Below are 10,584 nucleotides of genomic sequence, written 5' to 3'. Positions count from 1 at the left end.
CTGCATCACTTCGGGCTTTTCTCCCACATTTAGCTGACACGCCGTGATATAACTGGAATACTGTTAAAAGCGGCGTTAAACCAAACTCACTCACTCACAAAACTGTCTAAATCTGTCAGTTTAATTATCAAGTATACAAGATTAATTCAATTTCGGAAATACGTATCATACGAATATTCATACAGTAGTGTCATGATGGAATGTGAAACATCCGAAATGAGCCTGTGTACGAATCTTGAACAAATACGTAAGCGATCCCCTCAAGTGTGATATGGATTTGAAAGCTCGGAGAGGACCGCTAACCTTCTTTCACCGCGTTGGCTTCTAACACGATGCATTTTACACAAATGTGCAAACACTGAACCAATGGGCCAGGGTCCAGCCACTGAGGCCCACCGTGAGATCTCACATATCTGGTACCTATTCCCTGCTCATTTCAACAGAGGCACATTTGAACTACCGTATTCGACGTAATAAGCGTCCGGGGCGCTTTCAAAATTAGAAATGGGAGGCTCTGATTAGAATATTATTTTGGTGGGAAAAAACAGAGTTGAAAGGTAAATTTCGTGGTTTATACAGACAGCCTGAAATGTTTATATACGACAGATATATTTTTCCAGGATTTAACTGCCCATAATTAAGGGTGCAAATAACACATACGTGCGTATTATACGCGAACAAATAATTTTTGTGTACATTGATCAATCGGAAGGGGTGCTAATTGGGATTGTTCACTAGCCAATATATTAGCAAATATCGCCATGGGCGCTTATTAGAGTGGGGCTCTTATTACGTCGAATACGGTAAGTCACTTGGCCAAGGTGACATCACACGTTTGGACACTTGTGATTCGGGGTGTAAGTACGTATTCGTGTTTCCACTATCTGGCCATCTACCATCGGTTCAGTGGGTTCTTTTGTATGTACTGTGCACTAGGGGTAGTGACAACACTGTAAAGACCTGTAAACACTGTTGGTCTTGAGCGTGAATAACAACCTGATCACCTGGCGCTTGCTGTGTCGCCCGCTTGCTTGCCTGGCGCCTTTGCCCGCTTCCCTACACTGAAAAGGTCCTGAAGAATCAGAGTGTGAAGAGAGGCGATTGAGATTCATGGTGAATTGTTAGTAACACTCTCTGTGGTATCCCCGGTGGTCTGCTGAAGCATCTGGTAGAAGTTCACATGTCTCTGCCATTCGATGAACAGAGCCTGTGGGTTGAGATCGTCTCTTCTCTCATTCTCTCATTCCTCCTTCAAGTTGTTCAGAGGGGGCACGGGTGGCCCAGTCGTCTAAGGCGCCGCGATTCGCTGTGCAGATTTGCGTCCCTTGGGCACGCCAGAAACCTATGATTGTGGGTTCGAATCCCGGTTCGCCCCGATTATGTTTCTAGGTTTGTCAGCACCATACCCGTGCTGGTGGGTTTCACCGGTGTGGTAAACGTCTGACACCTGCATCACTTCGGGCTTTCCTCCCACATTAAGCTGACACGCCGCGATATAACTGGAATACTGTTAAAAGCGGCGTTAAACCCAACTCACTCACTCACTCAAGTTGTTCAGTCCGTTTTGAGCATGCTTCATGGCAGATAATAGTTGGAATGTTCCATATTCCAATCCTGGGACGTGCACAAGGCATACAGGTTTTGTGTCGCATCCTCCTCGCCACTTTGGCCATTCTTCAGACTTTTGGGTGGTGGCCCGCCGACTTCCTCATGCGTCTCTTGTTTCAGACATCACTCACACTGAGTTGACATCAATCTGCATTATCTTGGTATACACATATGTATGGGTATTCATCATCCACTTATTTAATTTTATTTTCGGTTCAGTCAAGACTGTAGTATTGTACAGGTTAGGAATATTGTTTTACCGGTTGTGTTGAGTTGCGCTGCGAAGAACATAACTTAAATTCAGAAAATTGTTAATGGCCTGGATAATCTGAAAATTGTATATTATTCAACAAACACAAGAATGGATGATAGTATCCATTCCCCAATCAGCATGAGTTCCATCTTCCCGAGGCAGGGGAGTTAACTGACTATAAAAGTCCAGTTTCCACCCTTGCCGAACTAGGCTGGTTTTATGGAGTTACATTTTAACTGGACTAACGAGTCTATACATAGTCCAATCAAAATCGCAAAACGAAATCGAATCGGTCGATTGCAGGATTTGCAAAGCATTTACACCGCCAACTCGTTTTCCAAAAATTATTTTCTAAATCTTTTCATGTTTTTAATCAAGGTGCTCACGTGAGTTGATGCACTTCGCGATGTTAGACACGTTTTATCACAATATAAATCTTGAGTATCGATTAGAACGGTTGACGGGGCGCCGCCATTTTGTTTAAAGCAAATGCAAGTGATACGGCCTCAGACCACAATTAATTTTCTTCTTTGCTATCTACAGTGACATGACAGCCCACCATAATTATTATCAGTCGTAGGCCTTTTTTCCTGTTGCATGCTGACCCACCTGCCACTTGTAACTTAAAACGCAAAGTTTCGGCCAGCATCCACCAGCTTGCTTTCGCAGTAACCACTTTCAACAATGCTCATGGGAAGTTTCGAGCCGAAACACACACAGCGGCCTTCAACTTGGGGTCAAATCATGGGAAGCTGGAATCAATACCTTCACAGATTCGGGCTAACAAAAAATCGACAGCAAACTACAATGTCTTATCTTTCATTTAAGCTGTCACAAGTCACTCCAAAAAAATTGCCACGGGCTGAACAGCCCATTTAAACAGAGCACTATATTCTCCTATTTCCTTCCGGTAAAACTTAGAGGGGATAACTGTTGTCTGAGGCCATACGAGAGGTGGAATCTAGGAGAGGCATAGAAGGGACATAACTCTGAAAAGCCACTGGTGGCGCTACGATCGGCAATGGTGGAAACTGGACTTTTAAAGTCAGTTAACTCTCTTGCCTCGGGAAGATGCAAGATTAATGTTACATGAGCAAGGGGAGGTGCACGGTAGACCTAAGTAGCCGATGGCCTACAAGACTAAATCGAATCGCCCAACCTCGGCACGTACAAATACAGAGTAGTTACAAAACAAACTTGCTGAAACAATGGACATAGCATACCCAGCAGTTGTAACATCACAAAGTATACTAACGGGGAGAAATAAACTGTTCTTCATAAAAATTCGAATAAAAGTAAATTTCATCTGAAATTAAATAATGCATCTTTCAATACATATCCATGACGACATCTCCTTGACTTTAAGGTGATGATTCATAATAAGTACTTGCATGTTCATGAACGACGCACAATTTGGATGTTTCCGTGTTTGTTGGTAGCATGAGACTCACACATGTGGTTTGTTTAAGTGAACAGCACACACTGATTGTTTAGCTACAAGGCGCTCATAAAAAAACACTTTTGTTTAATCGGAAATAACGCTTACGCAATGCCCCGGCTTGCCGAAAATTAGTGCCTACACGTCGTTGATATGCTGCAAACAGGAATGGCTCAAACAAAGTTGCTAGACATGTTAATGTTCATCGAAACACAATACCATCTCATTGGAGGCGTTATCTACAGCAGGGCAACATTTATGGCTTGCCGAGAGCCGGTCGTCACCGTGTGACGTCACGTCAACAAGACGTACACGCGTACAGGCGTCTAGGTAAACATTTTACCGACGCTTGCCTTACTCAACGTCGTCAGTTTGGGTAGGAAGTGTAATGATACGGGGTGGCATCGACTCATGGGAGAACACAACTCGACATTGTTGATGAAAATTTGATTGGCGTACGCTACCATGACGACATCGTTCGTGATCATGTTCGACCCTTTGTGCAAATACAGGGACCTAACCACGTTGCACCAGGTTAATGCCTGCACACATGTTGCACGCGTTGTAACCGAGTTTTTTATTAACAGCATAACATTGCTGTACTGCCATGGCCGGCTGTTTCTCCAGACCTCTCTCCAGGAAGAGTTGGAACGACGCCTACGACAGGACCAGAACCAGCATATAACGCAAGAACAGTAAGCCCAATCTTTGCTTGACATTTGGAACAACATCCCCTTGCTGTATTCAATAATCCGGTGTCTTCAATGCGCCGCCGCGACCTCGCCTGTATCAACGCAAATGGTGATCACACCCGATATTGACATTGTTATTTGAGTTGTCATCCCGTCCCTCTATTAGGGCGTGTGGCTCTGTCTCCTCTTACTTTGTATGGGTTTTGTCAATGAATTTATTATGACAAAACGCTGATGTGTCGAGTGAAATATCATGTTTCTCTTATCGAGGGACGGAGGGTAAGGAGATACTTACACACCTCCTCCTCAACTTAAACAAAAAATATTCTTGAAAACTTCGAGACCGCTGTACTAAGGGAAAGAATACACGCTGGTCAAGTAACAATAACGGTGCTTTGCGAAACGAACTGTCCCGATTGACGAGTTAAGGTAATTTACAGTTTTATAACGGAACATTTTCAAGAGAATAACAAACTCCGTCAACATATATTGACTCCATAAATGACCATCTGTCATTATTTTGCCTTGTCAATGTGGAACAAACATAAACATGGGCCAGACACTTACAACAAAGGGAGACACTTTGAGGGGAGGTCACTCTTGTATGACAATAGTTCCGTCAAAGTGTTAGGTTCACAGCAGTGAAATATCAAGTGTTATGTTCACTGCAGTGAAATATCAATTGTTATGTTCACTGTAATGAAAATATCACTATTCTCAATTTCGGAAAGCTCAGTCTTCCACACTTAAGTATATAATAAAACATTTACAAAACCTTATATAGGTCTGTTGATGCAGCAGTATATACAAATAAAAGCGACAAAAACATTTCCATAAGCATAAGAAATCTCTACTTAAAACAGAATCCATTGTAAGACTCCGACAATATCATGAGCATGTGTTTATGAAACACTATCAAATAGTGATGATATCAGGTGTTCGCGAAAATGTGAGCATATCCTCCTCCACCGTTGGCACCCGTCACAAACACATGCAAAGGCAAGTCTATTTTTCACCTAAAAAACGGGAACATATGGTACTTTTCAAAACATGCAATTGCAGAGGACATAACTTTTGTCACTGATGCCTCAAAATGTCCTCTTCATATGAAACTTCTTGAAAGCGTTACTGAGGCCTAGTTTGTTTGTTTGTTTGTTGTTTAACGCCGCACTCAGCAATATTCCAGCTATATGACGGCGGTCTACTGAGGCCTTGAATCAGCTTTGATCAAAATATGACATCCCCTTGTGACTTGCCTTGTGTCCCTTTCAGAAAACCTTCAATCATGATTTTTGTCAGGTTTCGCTGGTTTCAAACTTACGAGAGGTGACCTTATAAACAGACTACGGTTATTATTGTCGGGTCGATTTTCAGTCAGAATGTATTTCTATTGCTCGAACATTTTATATTGTCTTATATTATTGTTTAATGTTTGTTGTTTAACGCCGCACTCAGCGATATTCCAGCTATATGACAGTCTACATCCGACAATCCAGTGATTAACATCATAAGCGTCGGTCTACACAATCGGGATTCGATGCATCGACCAAGTCAGCGAGCCTGACCACCCGATCCCGTTAGTCGCCTCTGACGACAAGCATAGTCGTCTTTTACGGCAAGCATGGGTTGCGGAAGACCTATTCTACCCCGGATCTTCAAGAGTATTATTGTATAATGTCCCGTCCCATGTTTGCAGATTCTATAGTTCTGTAGTTTTGAAATCGCTATGTCTTCGGTCCCTCAAAAAAGCGTTACATATTTGTTTAGCGACTTGTGCAACCTTTTCTACATATTTGACCAAACGTATCCTATTCTGATAATGGTTAAAAAGTATTCTTTTAAAGGTTCTGGTGAATATAAGGACATCAATAAACTAATGCGCCTGCATTTCAAAAGTGAGTGTTTATGAAAACGTCTTGAAGGTGTGACAAAGTATGCTGACTTTGTTGTCAAGTTCTGATCAATGCTGATTTAACCCAGTACAAGTATTTCAGTGTAAACGCACGTCAGATTTTGGACATTAAATTTGCTGGTAAAAATGAACAGATTCTGTGGCTGATGTGAATAATATCCAACCTTCCTTAATGGGCTGTCGTTCATGCGCGTTTCCAATTGTGGATGCTTTGGAGGAAAACATGATACGAATCACAATACCATTATTAATTAGATATTAATTGGGTTAATTACAGATGGTAGAGTTTTGTTTTGCCTTTTCGTTTGATTTGGGTTTATTTTGTTTAATTTGACAAGCGTATCGACAACTGTATTGCCTGATTGTAGAACGGGCGAAAACACATTTATATTTACAAAAAGAAAGATTTATTTTAAAAACATTTCAGAATTATTATTATTATTTTGCAGCTGACACTGGGTCTGTTATGAATCTAATGTAAAAGCCGAGTGAAGACCCGGAATCGACTATAGCAGCCATGATAATTATCCTGACGTATGTGGACTAATGGTAAGACTTGTTCAAGCTAAACTGACGGCCAAAAGAAACTTTATTATCCCCCGCCCAACAAAGTTGGCAGGGGATATAGAAACGGGCTCCGTCCGTCCGTACGTCCGTCTGTCACGTTCGTTTCCGGAGCATAACTCAGAAACCGTTCAATATTTTTTCATCAAACTTTGCGGGTCTGTCAGGTACATGCTGAACTGGTGAGGGTAGGGTTCGTTTTCGGAGCATAACTCATAAACTGTTCAATATTGTTTCATCAAACTTTGCAGGTTTGTCAGGTACATGCTGAACTGGTACCTTTGGCTATTAAGAAATTTTAGAAATTTTTATTTCTTACGTTTCCATTGCAACAAGATGGACTTAGGTTCCAAACTCTTCTTTTTTTACAATTTCCATGACAAGTTCCACCTCGGTTAAAAATGGTTAAGGTTTGTTTAGATTTAATTATATCATAAATTCTGCAACAGGGGCGGGGGATATAGCCACGTTAGTGGCAAACTCGTTACTTTAAAAATGAAATTGCAAAAATGTAAAAACACAAGCTCAAACTAAATCAATGCAAAACACATCGTCCAAACACAACAATGCTCTATACAGAAAATGATACACGTCCACGTCACGTTTTATATGTTTTAAGAAAATGCGAAAAGGTGCACACGTGGCGCTTGGGCAACCGAAACTGCAAGTGCAAAAAGGGTATATACATGATACAGACGGAACAACACGAGCGGGTCCGAGGTATGATATCCATGCCACCATTGATAGAACTTTTGGTTGCTCCCGTGTTGATGTAACTAACCTGATGCAACGTTGCAGACAGACCGGACAGATATTAGACAGGCCAAGAACAGACAGACCCTGGGTAACTACGCCCAATGAAGACCGGTACTTGCGTACTCTGCATCTCCGGAATCGATTAATGACAGTGACGTCAACAGCGACGAATGTTTTAGGGCACATGGTAAGTCGACAGCAAGGCGACTCAGGCCTCGAGGAATTAGGGCTTACAGACCTTACAGAGGACAACTATTGACAGCACAACATAGTCGTCAGAGACTGAGATGGGCCCCGGACTGTTTGTCGTTGTCAGCGACGTAACTGACAGGGGTCGTCTTCACTGATGAAGCCGGTTCTGTCTGTTCAGAGCTGATAGAAGACAACGTGTTTACCTCAAAAGTGGAGAACGAATGGCTGCATGTTGCGTTCAGGAGGTCGTGCCATATGGGGTGAAGGTTGGGGGTGGGTGGGTGGGATTTGTGAGCTGGAGAGTACGCTACTGGTCATCATTAACGGAAATTTCAGCGTTACATGGGGGGCATTCTCCGTCCTACTGTAACACGTGGTGTCCCTTATCAGCATGATAACGCCAACCCCCATACAGCCCGAATCGTGCAGAACTTCCTTGCAGCCAACAACGTCAACGTATTGCCATGGCCTACAAGCTCCCCAGACATGTTCCGCATAGAACACATCTGAGATGCCATGGATCGTCGTGTTCCACAGCGACCACATCTTCCAACCAACCGACAAGAACTCATCCATGCCCTCAAGAAGAATGGCAAACGTATAAAACTTGACGTCATCAGACGACTTACGTTTTCTGTGGAGAGTTTTTGCATGTCTTGTTGCAGGGGGTGCCCATACATGCTATTCCAGTGATGTGTCATTGAACTTGATCTAATTTAGATGTGTGTGCCCTTTGTCCATTACATTGAAAGCTTGTTTTTGCTACCCTACCTCAATTCGGGCAACTGTCATGCCAATATCGGATGTTGTATGACTGGCATTTTAAATGTTGATTTCGTTGAAATTTGATCTTTTCAATACAATTTACTTTGTCTTTATCGTGTTTTTTTTGTGCTTTTTAAACTAGAGTGATTTAGAACTATGGTAAAGTTTCTTTTGCTCGTCAGTTTATATTTAAAGATTAAGCGTGATATAATTGAACATGTTTGAATTATGAACACACACTGCCACTTAGAAAGTGTTCAAATGTAACAAATGTTAGATTTGGAATTACACTTTCTTAGTAAGTCCCGTTCGGGATTCGAACCCACACTGCCAGAGTGAGACACCAAATCGCCAGCGCTCAGTCAGCGATCTAACCTACGTCAGCAGCTACCAAGATTGCAGGGCGCATCCCTGGTTTGAGAAGGATATGGGACCAGACTGTCAGGAACCATCTTCGCGAGGCTGGAATCCGACCCAGAAGACCAGTTATCGCCCCGGTTTTGCAACATATCCATCGACAGAAACTGGAGACGAGTGTGGTTTAGGGATGAATCACGATTTCTTCTTCGCCGGCGAGATGGAAGACAACGTGTTTATCGTCGTCGAAATGAGCTTGCCAAATTCACATTGTTTCATTCACAGATATGGTAATTTGGATAACTTATTTAGTAACATTTTGGTGTTATGGTGTTAAATATTATGGTAAAAAAAAATGTCCACTATTAATTAGATCTTATAAATATTTTCTTTTTTATAATTTAAACACATGTGCTCACCATGTTCAGGAACAAAAAAAATAACATAAAAGATCACATGAAATCATCATTTTACATATCAAATTATTCACTGTAAAGTTAATTTTAAAGACGAAAATTCGTTTAAAAATATTACAATTCATTGATGGAGTTGAGAAGATTTACCTAGCAGTAATCAGCTGATCAGTTGCCCGAGTTGCCATTTATAGAATCTAACCTGATCAATCCTGCTGACAGTTCCTATGGCCCTTGTTTTTCGTTAACAATATGTTTGAATAAAATACAATATTTAATTACCTCATATTTGGGTTTATTACATTAGTTTCTAACGGACAAATAAACGAATAACGTATTTATATACACTCAAAACGTGGGCCTATTGGCCGAGTTCTCCAAAGCCATCAACAAATATCAAATCACATTAATGATTCTCAAAACGTTACTCCCATCAACTTTTAATAGTGAACAATGAACATAACGTGAATGCTAACAAGTGGCTTGCCTGAAACGGGAAAACTCGTGTGGGTTGTCTTCGCTAGATCCGTTTTACCTGTTTATGGTGCAGTTGTCTTACTGAGCATATTCGAAAACGAGGCTGAGGGGAATCCCGAGTGGTTACTAAACACGGGAAATCTTCAACTACGAGCTCGACTTTTTATGGCGTAGTGTTATGGGGGAAAAAAGATTTATAAAGATTTCTAATCGAGGCAGATTAATCACTCGTGTGTAGATGTGTAACAATCGAACATCGTGGTTAATCCTCTATGTATCACTATATAATTGTTTGTAAATGTATATTCCACGATAAGTATCACAACAGCTAACCAATCTTTCAGACGTCTATGTAAATTGAAAATGTGAGAAAATTGAACTATATGCACTCTAACATTGCTTCTCCTCCGGCAACACTGATATGTTACAATAGCGAACTTAGGGTACTGTGCTAGTGTCCGTGAACTGACTTGCGTAACGGTATTGCACAGAAAAGCTTTTCCCCATATTCGATCCTTCTCTTAGGTACATTCTTAGTCTTAATATTATCTTAAAATCATTTACTTGTAAATTGCGATTTGGGCGTTTACTGTCCTATACAGACGTGGCTTAGCAAATTTTACCGTGACAGCTGAAACATATTAATTGCATATCTACTCTGAATTCATGAAATATGGTACGCATACTGTCTAACATACACTCGTATACCGATCTGTAGGAGACCTATTTATAAACATCGCCGAAATCAGGATCACCAATATTCCGGTCGTTCTTGTTCATATACTACTCAAAAGAAGTTAAGGATCACCTGATTTCTTCATATTACTATAATTAATCTCTCATGCCAAGACAGATTAACTTTACCAATATGAAAAATCGGGTGATCCTTAACTTCTTTTGAGTAGTATAGATATATACTCCTTGGCAAAATGTGGGGATGCGTGATAATCGGATAGAGCACCAGTGACTGTCCTCCTCCATTTTGTTTGTAATTATAAGCACGGTGAAAGATTAATATGTGCATTGTTTTACCAAAGAAAAGTAGAATATACACACCAAAGGAGACCAGGAGATTAAAAACTATATAGATATCAAATGCAATTACGAAAACAAAAATGTTCACATATGAACAAAATGTCATTTGTTATTTTTTTAGT

The sequence above is a fragment of the Haliotis cracherodii genome, unplaced genomic scaffold (genome assembly GCF_022045235.1).
Source record: "Haliotis cracherodii isolate W230 unplaced genomic scaffold, xgHalCrac1.p SCAF_3, whole genome shotgun sequence".
Classification (NCBI taxonomy): domain Eukaryota; kingdom Metazoa; phylum Mollusca; class Gastropoda; order Lepetellida; family Haliotidae; genus Haliotis; species Haliotis cracherodii.
Note: the sequence above shows the minus strand (reverse complement) of the source record.